The following is a 14,056-nucleotide window of genomic DNA, read 5'->3' as shown; positions in this document are numbered from 1 at the left end:
ATCATTTTGTTCATGTGACCGTGACGTCAGCAAGGTTTTTGTTTTATGATTTACACCGGTTTAATAAATTTTCAAAATAATATTTAAAATGTGGTGAACACTTAAAAATAACCCGCTACACCGGTTCCTCCGTGTGCATACCATTTTTCATGTTATTTTTTCCTATGCAGAAAGATTATTACAGTCAATCCTTAAATAATTTACTATATTGGTTGTTTTTTATTACTTTTTAAATCATACCATGCGTTAGTTATACAAATTGTGTCTTACAAATTAATATCATATAATTGTTTATCGGTTAACATGTACTGCAAGGTCACGCATAATGGCTCAGCAACATACAATATCAAACAGAAGTTACTCCTGTCGATGTATTGTTTGTATTACATATACAGACAGTCTTTTGAATTTTATGATTGCAATTACCGCTCTAATACTACCTTAAAAAAGCATTTTTATTGTCATCCTCATGAATATAACAGGATTGAATATCTTTTTATACATTCCACGAAGATCTGACCTACATTCTTCTTTATTTGACCTTCTAAGGTGATTGAATAGTATTACATATAATAACATATGTTAATCGAATTATTATTTTACTCCAATTGATAATTAATATCTAGCAGCGGGAACATGAAATAGATAATTTTTCAATACATTAAAACACTAAATTATATATTTTTCACGTTAAAACGTTTAATGTCGATTAACGTCCCAAATCGACCTGTTGGTTGTTACATAGCTGTCAAGAAAACTGGAGTACTCGAAGAGTCAGAAAACCCAACAAATCTTGTCAATTAAGATTGAAGTCGAGCACACTTGCCATTTTCTAAGTTCACATTCATAATCTCAGTTTTTTTCAAGCGAGTTTAAATTTTATTTAAAGCACTTTGCCACCCATTCAAAGAATATGTTGATGCTATAGGTTTAAAACATGAACGAAAGATACCAAAAGGACAGTCAAACTGTTTTTATTGTCATCCTCATGAATATAACAGGATTGAATATCTTTTTATACATTCCACGAAGATCTGACCTACATTCTTCTTTATTTGACCTTCTTTGGTAATTGAATAGTATTACATATAATAACATATGTTAATCGAATTATTATTTTACTCCAATTGATAATTAATATCTAGCAGCGGGAACATGAAACAGATAATTTTCCAATACATTAAAACACTAAATTATATATTTTTCACGTTAAAACGTTAAATGTCGATTAATCCCAAATCGACCTGTTGGTTGTTACATAGCTGTCAAGAAAACTGGAGTACTCGAAGAGTCAGAAAACCCAACAAATCTTGTCATTTAAGATTGAAGTCGAGCACACTTGCCATTTTCTGAGTTCACATTCATAATCTCAGTTTTTTCACGCGATTTTAAATTTTATTTAAAGCACTTTGCCACCCATTCAAAGAATATGTTGATGCTATAGACTTAAAACATGGACGAAAGATACCAAAAGGACAGTCAAACTGATAAATCGAAAATAAACTGACAACGCCATGGCTAAAAATGAAAAAGACAAACAGACAAACAATAGTACACATGATACAAAACATAGAAAACTAAATAATAATCAACACGAACCCCACCAAAAACTAGGGGTGATCTCAGATGCTCCGGAAGGGTAGGCAGATCCTGCTCCACATGTGGCACCCGTCGTGTTGCTTATGTGATAACAAATCCGGTAAATAGTCTAATTCGGTAGGTCTCATTTATGAAAAGGAAGGGGATTGTAGTTACGACGTAAGAAACATATACGATATATTCTAATTCGGTAGGTCACATTTAAAATATACAATGTACTACTGTTATGGCTCATTTATTCTTTTTTTTCGTACCGATTATTCTCTTCTTCTTATATTCTAAGGGAAGATGATCTGTCAGCCAGTTTGCTTATTGAAAATATCATGTTATACATCCACGTAATTTACTGCAGGTTAAATATTATCTTGGGGTGATTCTTGATGGTTATAACGTTTCTATTGTTCTTGTATTTGGAGTGTGCGATGGTTTGCAGTATTAACCCTTGCAAGATATAAAATAATTTGTTGATGATATCCTACAACCGTAGAATGATTGGCTTCCGCTAAAAACTTTTTTTTTTGCCCTCCTCCTTGTACTGTGGATTCATTATTATTCGTGGGATACCAATGTTCGTGGCTTTCGTGGGTACTGGCGAACCACGAAATTAAATGTTCAACGAATAACAAATTTTGTATGTAGACTTCGGCAAAACCACGAAATTAAATATCCACGAACTTGCAAGTTTTCAATAATCCACGAAAATTGGTACCCACGAAAATAAATGAATCCACAGTATTACTTATTATGCATGTTCTAAGATTTTAAAATATTTTACTAGCTTCAACTCTTTTGATGTGTTTGAGCTTTGATTTGCCATGTGATAAGGAACTTTCCTTTTTTAAATTTTCCTATGAAATTTTGTTTTTGTTTTTTTTTACTTTTTTATACATTCAACCTATTTCTCACTGTTTGATTTGTAAGTTGATGACTTTGTTTAGACTTGGTAACCATTATAGGATTGACAAGCAAAATTGAATACTTTTACTCTCTGTAATGAATTAATATACTTTCTCCAGATACACGTAAACGTAAATACTCGACTTCGTCATCACCTACACAGCGACAGTAACCATAGATAGATATTTTAAATTCACCGTTTTCTTCTGACATTTCAGTCTCGTTCATTCTCATTGAAATCTCGTTTAGGAATTAAACAAATAACGCAAACAGACTTTCGTGTCAACTCGAGCATGCTTCTTTGTGTAAGCTATTACTTATTACTATAAACCTGGTCAATAACCTGATTAAATCTACTGCCAGCATAGCAAATTTATTAGAAAATGCAATAAAACAATAAGTATTTGTAGTGTCGGATGTCTAGTTTCATAAGAAGATTGATTTCCATGTCATGTACTGAATGTAAATACATGACTAGAGCATATTTGTTTCATTTCTGTTATTAGAAAATGAATGAAACGATGAAACATTTGATATAGAAGCCAAAGCAATATATTATTTGACTATTATTACTAATACGCATTTTATGGAAGCAGTACTCGCAGGTCAAGGATGGTCAAGTCGTCTAAGTAGTTCAACTCTTGTGTCATTAGCCTGTCAACAATTAAGTTTTCGCAGGCATGTGTGTTCGACTCCAACACTAATTGACATTTATTGTTTGTTTCCTTATCTAGGGTCGGTGGTTCTCTTTAGGCCAAATGACTTCCTCCGCCATTTAAACTGACTGCCACGATTTAACTTTAGCCGTTAGTGCTAAAAATTGCGTTAAACGTAGAAAAAAAATCTAAATAAACTTGTTTTTCTTTATAAGCATCGTCTCGGGGTAAAGCTCACTCATTTTAGTCGTAAAATAAAAATTATATATATGAGAATTTCTAAAGATGATGGTGAAAATGGACTATGTGTTTTACCAATCAAACGACTTTTTTCTGGTTTCTGAAGTTCTTATACAGTGCATGCATGTGCATGATTTAAAAAATAGATCTACCTTAACAATCTGGTATAGTGCCGAAAAGGTAAGGTTCTGATTTCTCCAACGTTGTCAATAAAATTGAGAATGGAAATGGGGAATGTGTCAAAGAGACAACAACCCGACCAAATAAAAAAAACAACAGCAGAAGGTCACCAACAGGTCTTCAATGTAGCGAGAAATTCCCGCACCCGGAGGCGTCCTTCAGCTGGCCCCTTAACAAATATATACTAGTTCAGTGATAATGAACGCCATACTAATTTCCAAATTGTACACAAGAAACTAAAATTAAAATAATACAAGACTAACAAAGGCCAGAGGCTCCTGACTTGGGACAGGCGCAAAAATGCGGCGGGGTTAAACATGTTTGTGAGATCTCAACCCTCCCCCTATACCTCTAACCAATGTAGAAAAGTAAAAGCATAACAATACGCACATTAAAATTCATTTCAAGAGGAGTCCGAGTCTGATGTCAGAAGATGTAACCAAAGAAAATAAACAAAATGACAATAATACATAAATAACAACAGACTACTAGCAGTTAACTGACATGCCAGCTCCAGACTTCAATTAAACTGACTGAAAGATTATGATTTCATCATATGAACATCTGGCATAACATGAACATAACATTCTGTAAAAATTGGCTACGAAAAGCAAATAAATTAAACAACTTACTTACTCAAGCTTGCTTTTTTGTTAAAGCTGTAACGGATAAATAAGTTTACGAATATTCTAGTTTCTTACGATTTTAAACAGTGCAACCATGTGCCTTATAAGTTAAAAAAACAGACAAAGTGCTTAAAAGGTAACTTTCTGATTTTTCTGAAATTTGATAAATAACGTCAGCAAACTTATTTATTCGAGTCAAATCAATCATTCATTTTAGTTAAAGCTAATACTTATTGCTATAAATCTTGTCAATCTCTTGACCTGATTGATTCTTCTGCCAGCACAACAAGTTTATTAGAAATACAATAAAACAATTAATGTTTGTAGTATCGGGTGTCCAGTTCTATAGGAATATTGATGGTCATGTCATGTAGGGAAAGTAAATACATGACTTAAGCATATTTGTTTCATTTCCTGTAATGAGAAAACAAATGAAACGATGAAATATTTGGTAAAGCAGTCAAATCAATGTATAAGTTAACATTTAATACTAATACGCATTTTATGAAAGTATTACACACAGGTCAATGTTAGTCTAGTATTCTATGTAGTTCAACTACTGCATGGCTAGCTTGTCCACACTGAGCTTGTGGGTTCGAACCCTGCACATGTCAGGTGTGTTCGACGCCAACACTTATTGACTAGTATCGTCTGTCTTCTTGTCGACCTGTCGTTGATTCTCTATAGGCAATATGACCTCCTTTATCATTAACCTGACTGCCATTTAAACTCCGAGAGTGCCTTAAGCTGCATAAAACATAGAAAAACTAATCAATCACATGTGTTCCTCTATAAAACGTATCGGATAGTGGTATAGCTCACTTTTTTGGTCAATAAGAACAAAAATTATTGATATTAGAATTTCTAAAAATAATGACATAACATAATTGGGATTAACAACACAAATCTCTGTATTGAGTAGTTCATCAACTAGTGTGCCATTAGCCTGTCAGCACTTAGGTTTTCAAAGGCAGGTTCGTTCAACACCAACACTAATTGATAGTACTGTCTGTTTTCTTGTCAGAGGCACCATGACTTCTTCCACCATTAAAACTGACTTCCACGAAATAACTATAGCCGTTAGTGCTACAATATAATTGCGTAAAACCAAGAAAAAATATTTGATCACATTTGTTCCTCTTTAAAAAGTGGCGTCTAGGGGTGTAGCACACTTATTTTGGTCAATAATAACAGAGATTATTGATATTAGAATTTCTTAAATTGATGACATAACAGGATTTGCGGTAACAACACTAATGTATTTACTCCTACAGCAATGTACAAGTTATTGCAGTGATAATGACCTACATATATATATAAATACAATGTCATACAAAATCCCCAGTGTACATGATTGACATAGTATTGAATAAATTTTCACTGACATATACTGTTATAGATTAAAAAAAAAAGCAAACTCTAACGATAAAAAAAAATTGCTGTACTGGTAAAAAAAAAACCACACACAATTTGTGTGACCAACAATTCAACAACTCAAATTGATGAAGTTTAAATGCAAATGGATTGTATACTTTGATAATAAGATGTCATTCATAATCAGCATAGCCAGGAATCGGATAGCATGTAAAATTAAAGAAATAAATGTTTACCTTTTTCAAATTGTTTATCGAAAATGGATTTCGAAAATCTAATCGACACATAATAAAATACTACGGAGAACAAGACCGTAACATGTATTTCAATATGATTTTCATATGAAGAACAGCAAATGAAAGTTCGGTTGCTTTCATGTTATTTTTATTGACTTGTTAGTATAGTGTTTTTTGCGTCATATTTGATTTTCCGTCATAGAAAACATAATACTTTTTTTAAGAATACACACAATACGCAGCCATGTCCTATCGAAATGAGCCTGTAGGTTTTCTTGAAAGAAAGTTATCACATTACATGCAGGTAAAATTACCAATATATACCCTTTTAAGGGTACCGTAAATGACATGTTCAAAAGCAAACATTTCTATTCTACAGCAATAAGAGAGGCTGAAGATACCGAAAGTATAACCAAACTGATATGGTGTAGAGTAACTCAAAATGACATAACAAGAACCGAAAAAATAACAGACAAAATCGAGGAAGACGTTTAAGAATAGAAAAAATGAACTTAAATAAAGATAAGAGAATACTGTTATGGTACATGTAGAATATTAAAAAATTTAATGAGGATAGCGCATGATTCGCAACAAATATCAAGAATAGTGCATGATTCGCAACAAATATCAAGAAAAGAGAAAGCCTATTAAAGCATACAGAAATAAGAGACCACTTCAACCTTCCAATTCCTCCTCCATGTATATCATCAGTGATCGATAAGTGTTCACATAACGTTGATATATCAGTACGATACATACAATGTGGTGTGGGAGTAAATTTTTAAGTTAAAAACAAGATAAAGTAGTTTCAAGAACAAGGCGCTTCAGAATCAATTTTGATAAAATAACACTTGAAATTGTCTCAAAATGCAGATACCACAGCCTACAATTTTTATCATCAATTTGTAAATGCGTTTTCTTTCTCCTATTTTGATAGCAGTGGTAAATTTGATTTAGCAATTCACTGTCTGTTTAACATTATTTTAAAAAGTGAAACGAAATCACATATTTGGCTAACACTTTCTGTCTTGCTATTTTAGGCGTGACTCTGTACTTTCTCAAAAGTTGCTAAGGTAAGGCTATAAATCTATCAAATTAAGGTCATCACTCAAGAAATCTTACGGTCGCCACCATGAGCTGATTGGCCATTATGACAAAAGTGTGTCAGAAATCATATCTGATATTCTTCCTCAGTCATAACAACCTTCCATCATTACCGAACTGAACAAAGAAATAACACGACGGGTGCCGTATACGATGCAGGAAATGCCTCCCCCTCCGGAGCACCTGATTTCACTACCGATTTTTCATGGAATTCGTGTTGTTTCTTATTTATTTATAACTGTTGATGCAAATGTCCTTTGGTTTTTTTTTTAGTCTTTGTTTACTCCTTGGTTCTGATTGTTATTGTCTCACACATACTATTTGTTAAATATATTAATGCAAAGATTACATAATGGCTGTGTTGTGTTAACATTTTTCTGTTGAAAGGACGTTATCACGGCGTTATGAAATAAAATGAAATAATATATTCTTCTGTTTCGAACATTTCTAAAACATAATTTCGAAATAAAAGTATTTTTTAATTAGCAGTCAGTTTTTGTTCAATGTTGTCAAATTAAGTCCCAAAATATAGACTCAGAATTTTTGGCTGGCAAGTCAGTAATGCAACTTATTTGAAGTTTTTATAGGGATAGTGTTCGATATTGTTAAGCTATCAAAAAGAAAAGGACATTGAAAAGTGAAACAAAGCAGCTACTATGAAGACTTTGTCAATGATAGATCTAGTTCACATAATTCAAATACAAATATACTGATGAGTTTCATTGTTAAGTCTATTAAATGATATCAAACAGACGGAGACATATGTTCCTTATACAACTGCACGTGGTTACTTGTGTACTTATAATTATATTTATGTTAAAAAAAAGTCATTATTAATTACGGAATCCTTCAGACAACATCTCAATGTTTAATCAGTTAGCTTCTATTCCAAAATGCGCCCGAAATGTTTTTACATTATAACGAGTCCATGCATTGTAAATTTTTGTTAAGTCTTTTGATAATTTAGAAACACGTGTTAGTATGTTCGAAATGAAATATGAGATCCTGAATCAGTGAACATATAAATAAAAACGAGAAAATAAACGGCCTTATTTCCATACAAAAAATTAACGAAAAACAAAAAATAACTCATAAAAAACGACAACCACTGAATTACAGGCTCCTGAATTTAACAGTAAAATTATTGCTAGGAAATCGAAATTTAACAATTGCTATAAACAGAATATCTTTTACGTGTTATCTCGAGCATGCGTTTTGTAAAAGCTTAATTTTCTTACTATAAACCCGGTCAATCGCTCGACCTGATTCATGTTCCTTCCTGCATATAATAAATTTATTAGAAATACAATAAAATGATTAATGTTTGTAGTATTGAATGTCCAGTACCATAAGACGATTGATGGGCTTGTCATGTACTGAATGTTAACACATGACATTGGAATATTAGGTATTGTAATTCTGTAATGAGAAAACAAATGAAACGAGGAAATATTTGGTAAAAGAGCCAAAGCAATTTACTAGTAGACATTTAATTCTTATATATTTTATAGAAAGCAGTACCATGCACATGCAGGTCGATGATGGTCAATTGGTATAAGTAGTTCAATTACTAAATCACCAGCCTTTCAATACAAAAGTTGTGAATTCAAAATCTACAGGTGCGAGCGACATTGATCTTAATTGACAAGAATTGTAAGTTTTTCTGCCGAAGATGAGCAGTTCTATTTTGGCAATCCGTCTTCCGCAAAGACATAGCCAATTAAATTAACGGAACCAATTTTATTGCACCAGATGCGCATTTCGACAATACATGTCTCTTCAGTGATGCTCGTGGCCAAAATATTTGAAATCCAAAGCTTATATAAAAGATGAAGAGCTGTAATCCAAAAGGTCCAAAAAGTATAGCCAAATCCGTGAAAAGGAATCAGAGCTTTGCATGAGGGAGATACATTTCTTAATTTATAATAAATTCTATCATTTTGTAACAGCAAATTTTAATAACACAAAAATCCGTATTTTCATGCCAGTACCGAAGTACTGGCTACTGGGGTGGTGATACCCTCGGGGACTAATAATCCACCAGCAGAGACATCTACCCAGTGGTAGTAATTAAATGAACGGTACCAATTTTATTGCACCAGATGCGCATTTCGACAATACATGTCTCTTCAGTGATGCTCGTGGCCAAAATATTTGAAATCCAAAGTTTATTTAAAAGATGAAGAGCTGTAATCCAAAAGGTCCAAAAAGTATAGCCAAATCCGTGAAAGGAATCAGAGCTTTGCATGAGGGAGATACATTCCTTAATTTATAATAAATTCTATCATTTTGTAACAGCAAATTTTAATAACACAAAAATCCGTATTTTCATGCCAGTACCGAAGTACTGGCTACTGGGGTGGTGATACCCTCGGGGACTTATAGTCCACCACCAGAGGCATCGACCCAGTGGTAGTAATTAAATTAACGGTACCAATTTTATTGCACCAGATGCGCATTTCGACAATACATGTCTCTTCAGTGATGCTCGTGGCCAATATATTTGAAATCCAAAGCTTATATAAAAGATGAAGAGCTGTAATCCAAAAGGTCCAAAAAGTATAGCCAAATCCGTGAAAGGAATCAGAGCTTTGCATGAGGGAGATACATTCCTTAATTTATAATAAATTCTATTATTTTGTAACAGCAAATTTTAATAACACAAAAATCCGTATTTCCATGCCAGTACCGAAGTACTGGCTACTGGGATGGTGATGACCCTCGGGGACTACTAGTCCACCAGCAGAGGCAGCGACCCAGTGGTAGTAATTAAATTAACGGTACCAATTTTATTGCACCAGAAAGAGCTGAAAGTGGAGAAAAGCAATAATCACATTTGTCCCCTTTTATTATATTTCGTCAAGGGGAAGAGACATTTATTAAATTCAATAAGAAAGGAAATAGGTGTTACAAAATAAACTCATCATAGATACCAGGACTAAATTTGGTATATACGCCAGACGCGCGTTTCGTCTACAAAAGACTCATCAGTGACGCTCGAATCCAAAAAAGTTTAAAAGGGTCAAATAAAATACGAAGTTGAAGAGCATTGAGGACCAAAATTCCAAAAAGTTTTGCCAAATACAGCTAAGGTAATTTATGTCTGAGGTAGAAAAGCCTTAGTATTTCAAAAATTGTCCTGCTAGTACCAGGCTTATAATCTAAATGGATGAAAAAACAGTTTGGTTAACAATACCAATAAGAGAATTGAATCTAATATGACCAATTTATTTCAGTGAAAATGACCTACATTTATATAATAAAATGACATTCAAAATCTCAAGTGTACAGACACTTGTCAGTTTATTATAGAATAAAATTTCCAATGAATTGTACCATTATAGAGTCTGAGGTAAATGAAGTAAAGTTAATGTACTGATGGTTAAAACACAATTTGCATGAACCACAATTCGAATTGATATGGTTCGACTGTAAATGGCATATATTTTAATGATAAATATAAGATGTCATTCTTAATCTAGTGCGTTCGAAATCATTTAAAGGATATAACACAATCGATTTTGAATACATACCATACCTTAAACTAACTTAACTGCTTTGCCAAAAAATATGAATCAAAGAAATGAATAAAAGGGATTTACAAATACGCAGCAAGTTACTTCCGGACATTTATACTTCGTGTGTGCAATGTATCACGGTCTATGCATGTAATAGATCTAGAACTCGCACATTAAGTTTTAATGTACCACGTAAAGGGTGTAGCATTGCAAATATGTTTTTACCACTGCACAAACATATTGTGTTGTCGTCAAATTGCTTTCCTCTCTGTCTGTTATGATGTGAAAATGTGGCAGCTCATTTATTGAGGCTTTTTATCGATTATCACATTATTGTTCACAATAAACAAAGAAGCATTTGTATTGACCACACTGAGCACACTAGGATCACATGTTCAACAGTTTATTTCAGTTACATTTCCAAGCATATTGCGATCACCGGATTTTTACGAGAAGGGTAACTTGCCTATGGAAAATATGTCGTCAAATTTTCCCCAGGAAGCAATCAATTAATAAAAAGGTAAAAATCTTCTAAATGTGGACAACATCCAGAATTTTCTTTTAGAAAAAAGTATATGTACATAAGTTTAATAATGAAAACTATCCATTTTGTTAAAAAAAAAGACCATATGAATTTTTCATTTAAAATGTCATATAACTATCAAAGCCATGGCTAGTAACCATAAACGACTTAGAAAAAACAACAGATTAAAAAGCAAGACATATAGAACTATGGACTGAGCAACAACAATCCTACCAAAACAACAAAGGTGATACCAGATGTTGCGAGAAAGGGTAAACATATCTTCTTTCTCTAAATGTCACACTCATTGTGTTGATCGTGTTCTTATCGAGATGTAGCTATATGTATTTCTAATAAGAGAAATAAATAATATGAGTAAAGAAGCAATGCTAAACGTGTTTTCGTGTTTTATGAATGAGACATTCGAGATTTTTTAACAGTCCGAAGAGAAGTTTCAGTTATAAGTAGCATTTCGGAGGAGAAGAGTTCCGATAATAACAAATGTCTCAGGAAACAGAATTTGACGACATGAAAAGAAAAGAAAATCCGTTTTGATGAGATGACACACGCTGTCGGTTCAAAAAAAGTTACCACAGCCTACAATTTTGTATCGTCAATTTGGAAATATATTTTCAATTCTACCATTTGGATGACAGTGAACATTTTGATTTCAAAACTCATTGTCAATGATTTAAAATTAAAATTGTCTGACATTATTTAAAAGAGTGAATCGAAAGCACATATTGCGCTGACTGTCAGAATATTTTGTATAAGGAAACAACTTTATCCATGTTGCATTAAAACATATGAGTCGTCCTACTTTAAACTGATTGAATGTTATCCATGAACACAGTGAGTTCTAAAGACAACAATGGACAAGTCCTTTGTATTTAATATGATTTGCAAGATCTTCTCGTTAGTTTAACACTTCATTCAGAAATTATTTCAACGTATTCATATTAAAGATACGTTTCCTTTTTAATCTGATTATAACTGAATAAAATGTTAGTTTGTAATCTCAAAAGCTAAATCAATCATACAAGATGTTCTTTGAAAGATAAAAATAATTGTGTAAACATAATTATTTAAATTGTGCAAACGCTAACATATGCGTTTAGAAATCAGTACAATTGTGAAAAAAATCGCAGTTATAATGCCATCATAAAACCATTTTAAGCAAGTCGGGTTAATCTTAACTAGAGGCTCATAAGAGCCTGTGTCGCTCACCTTGGTCTATGTGCATATTATTCATGACAAAATTGTGTTTTGGTGATGGTGATGTGTTTGTAGATCATCCTTTACCGATCATTTTTGCTTCTTACAATTTTCTCTATACGTAATGAACTTGGCCCTTTAGTTACAGATGAAAACATTGTGTAAGAAGTTAACCAAAATTTAACAAATTAATGAAAATTGTTAAAAAATGACTATAAAGGGCAATAACTCTTTAAGGTCAAGGAACAGTAAATGAGCTATGTCGCAGATTTTGCTCAAATTTTGCATACAATCTTGGCTCGGTGAACTACAACAGACAATCGAAAAAATAATGCATTTATCTCTTTTATTATCTGAAATATTGCAGATTGATTTATTTTAATATGGGTGAATATTTGTATAGAAAGCACTAAAATCAGCGAAAAAACATACAAAATTTGTCTTAAAATCGCCAAATCTTTCATTCTACTCCATAGATTTTTCTTTAAAAACTGTATGTTGTTGACACATAAAATTCCGTTATAATGATGCAAACTAAAGATAGGGTCACCGACTTCGTTTGTTGTCTAAAAATCATTTTTTCACCTTGATGGTAGTGAAAAACGTCATACAGCCGGCAACACGGCGACGTTACGATTATTTCGACGTTTTATAGGATTTTTTCACAAAGAACACAACATTGAATGATGTATACCGTAAAAACGAAGTCGGTGACCCTATCTTTATTTTATATCATTATAACGGTAATTTCTGTATCAACAACATATAGTTTTTTAAGAAAAATCTATGGAGTAGAATTAGAGATTTTGCGATTTTAAGACAAATTTTAGAAGGTTTTATGCCGATTTTATGTGCTTTCTATACAAATGCTCACCAGTTTTGTAAGAATTCAATCAGTAATAATTTAAATGATAAATGAGATAAATGCATCATTATTTCGATTTTTAGTTGAAGTTCATCGAGCCAGAGTTGTATGCAAAATTTTACTGAAATCTGTGACATAGCCCATTTACTGTCACTTGACCTTAAGGGGTCACCTGACCATTTTGGTCATGTTGACATACTTGTAGATCTTAATTTCCCTTTGGACCAGGTGAGCTAAAAAGAGTAGCTACATGTCAATAGTACAGCTAAACTATGAATATTTTAACTATCTACTGGGGGGAGTATATAAAATTAAGGTCACATTAGTTTACAGATGTTCAAATTTCGGTCAATAAGAAAGATATAAATCAAAAACAGCAAAGAGAATCTGAGGAAACTGCAAGGACTTCAAACGGAGCGAGCACCTCCCACCATGCAAATTCTTACTCAGTATGAACTAGACATCATCAGTAAGAGTTCAGATCATACGGCAATACTGGTGTACAAAGATCCAACACCGCAAAACTTAGAATGTATACAATGTATTTTATCAAATTTTCTGTAAATTACATTAATTTTCTTAAACTGATATCTTATATAACATTTTATAAATTCAATTGAGACGGAACACAAGTACAAATGTACCTACTTCATTCATCAATTTTCGTGAAATTCTTCATATGAGAATTAACATAATTTAATAGTGCATGCCTTAAATTTCCTCCAAATTGAATAAGACGAATAATTACTGCTCACTTCCGTTTAAAATAAAGCTTGAATAAATTCCTCCCAAAAAAATGTAAACAATTAAGTTTCTTTTTCATTGTAAATTTGTTGCCTAAGATTAATTAATTCAAAAATTAAACAAATTACATTCAATTCAAATTTGCTGACATTAAATTTCTATTTACCTTGCACATTTTTGACTTAAATTAATAAATTCAAAAATAAAACGAATTACATTTAATGAATATCTATTTTCCTTCAAGTTTTGTGTAGTTTTTGGGATAAGGTTAACTGAACA

The sequence above is a fragment of the Mytilus trossulus genome, chromosome 12, assembly GCF_036588685.1.
Source record: "Mytilus trossulus isolate FHL-02 chromosome 12, PNRI_Mtr1.1.1.hap1, whole genome shotgun sequence".
Classification (NCBI taxonomy): Eukaryota; Metazoa; Mollusca; class Bivalvia; order Mytilida; family Mytilidae; genus Mytilus; species Mytilus trossulus.
The sequence above is the reverse complement of the archived record's forward strand: the minus strand, read 5'-3'. Positions refer to the sequence as shown.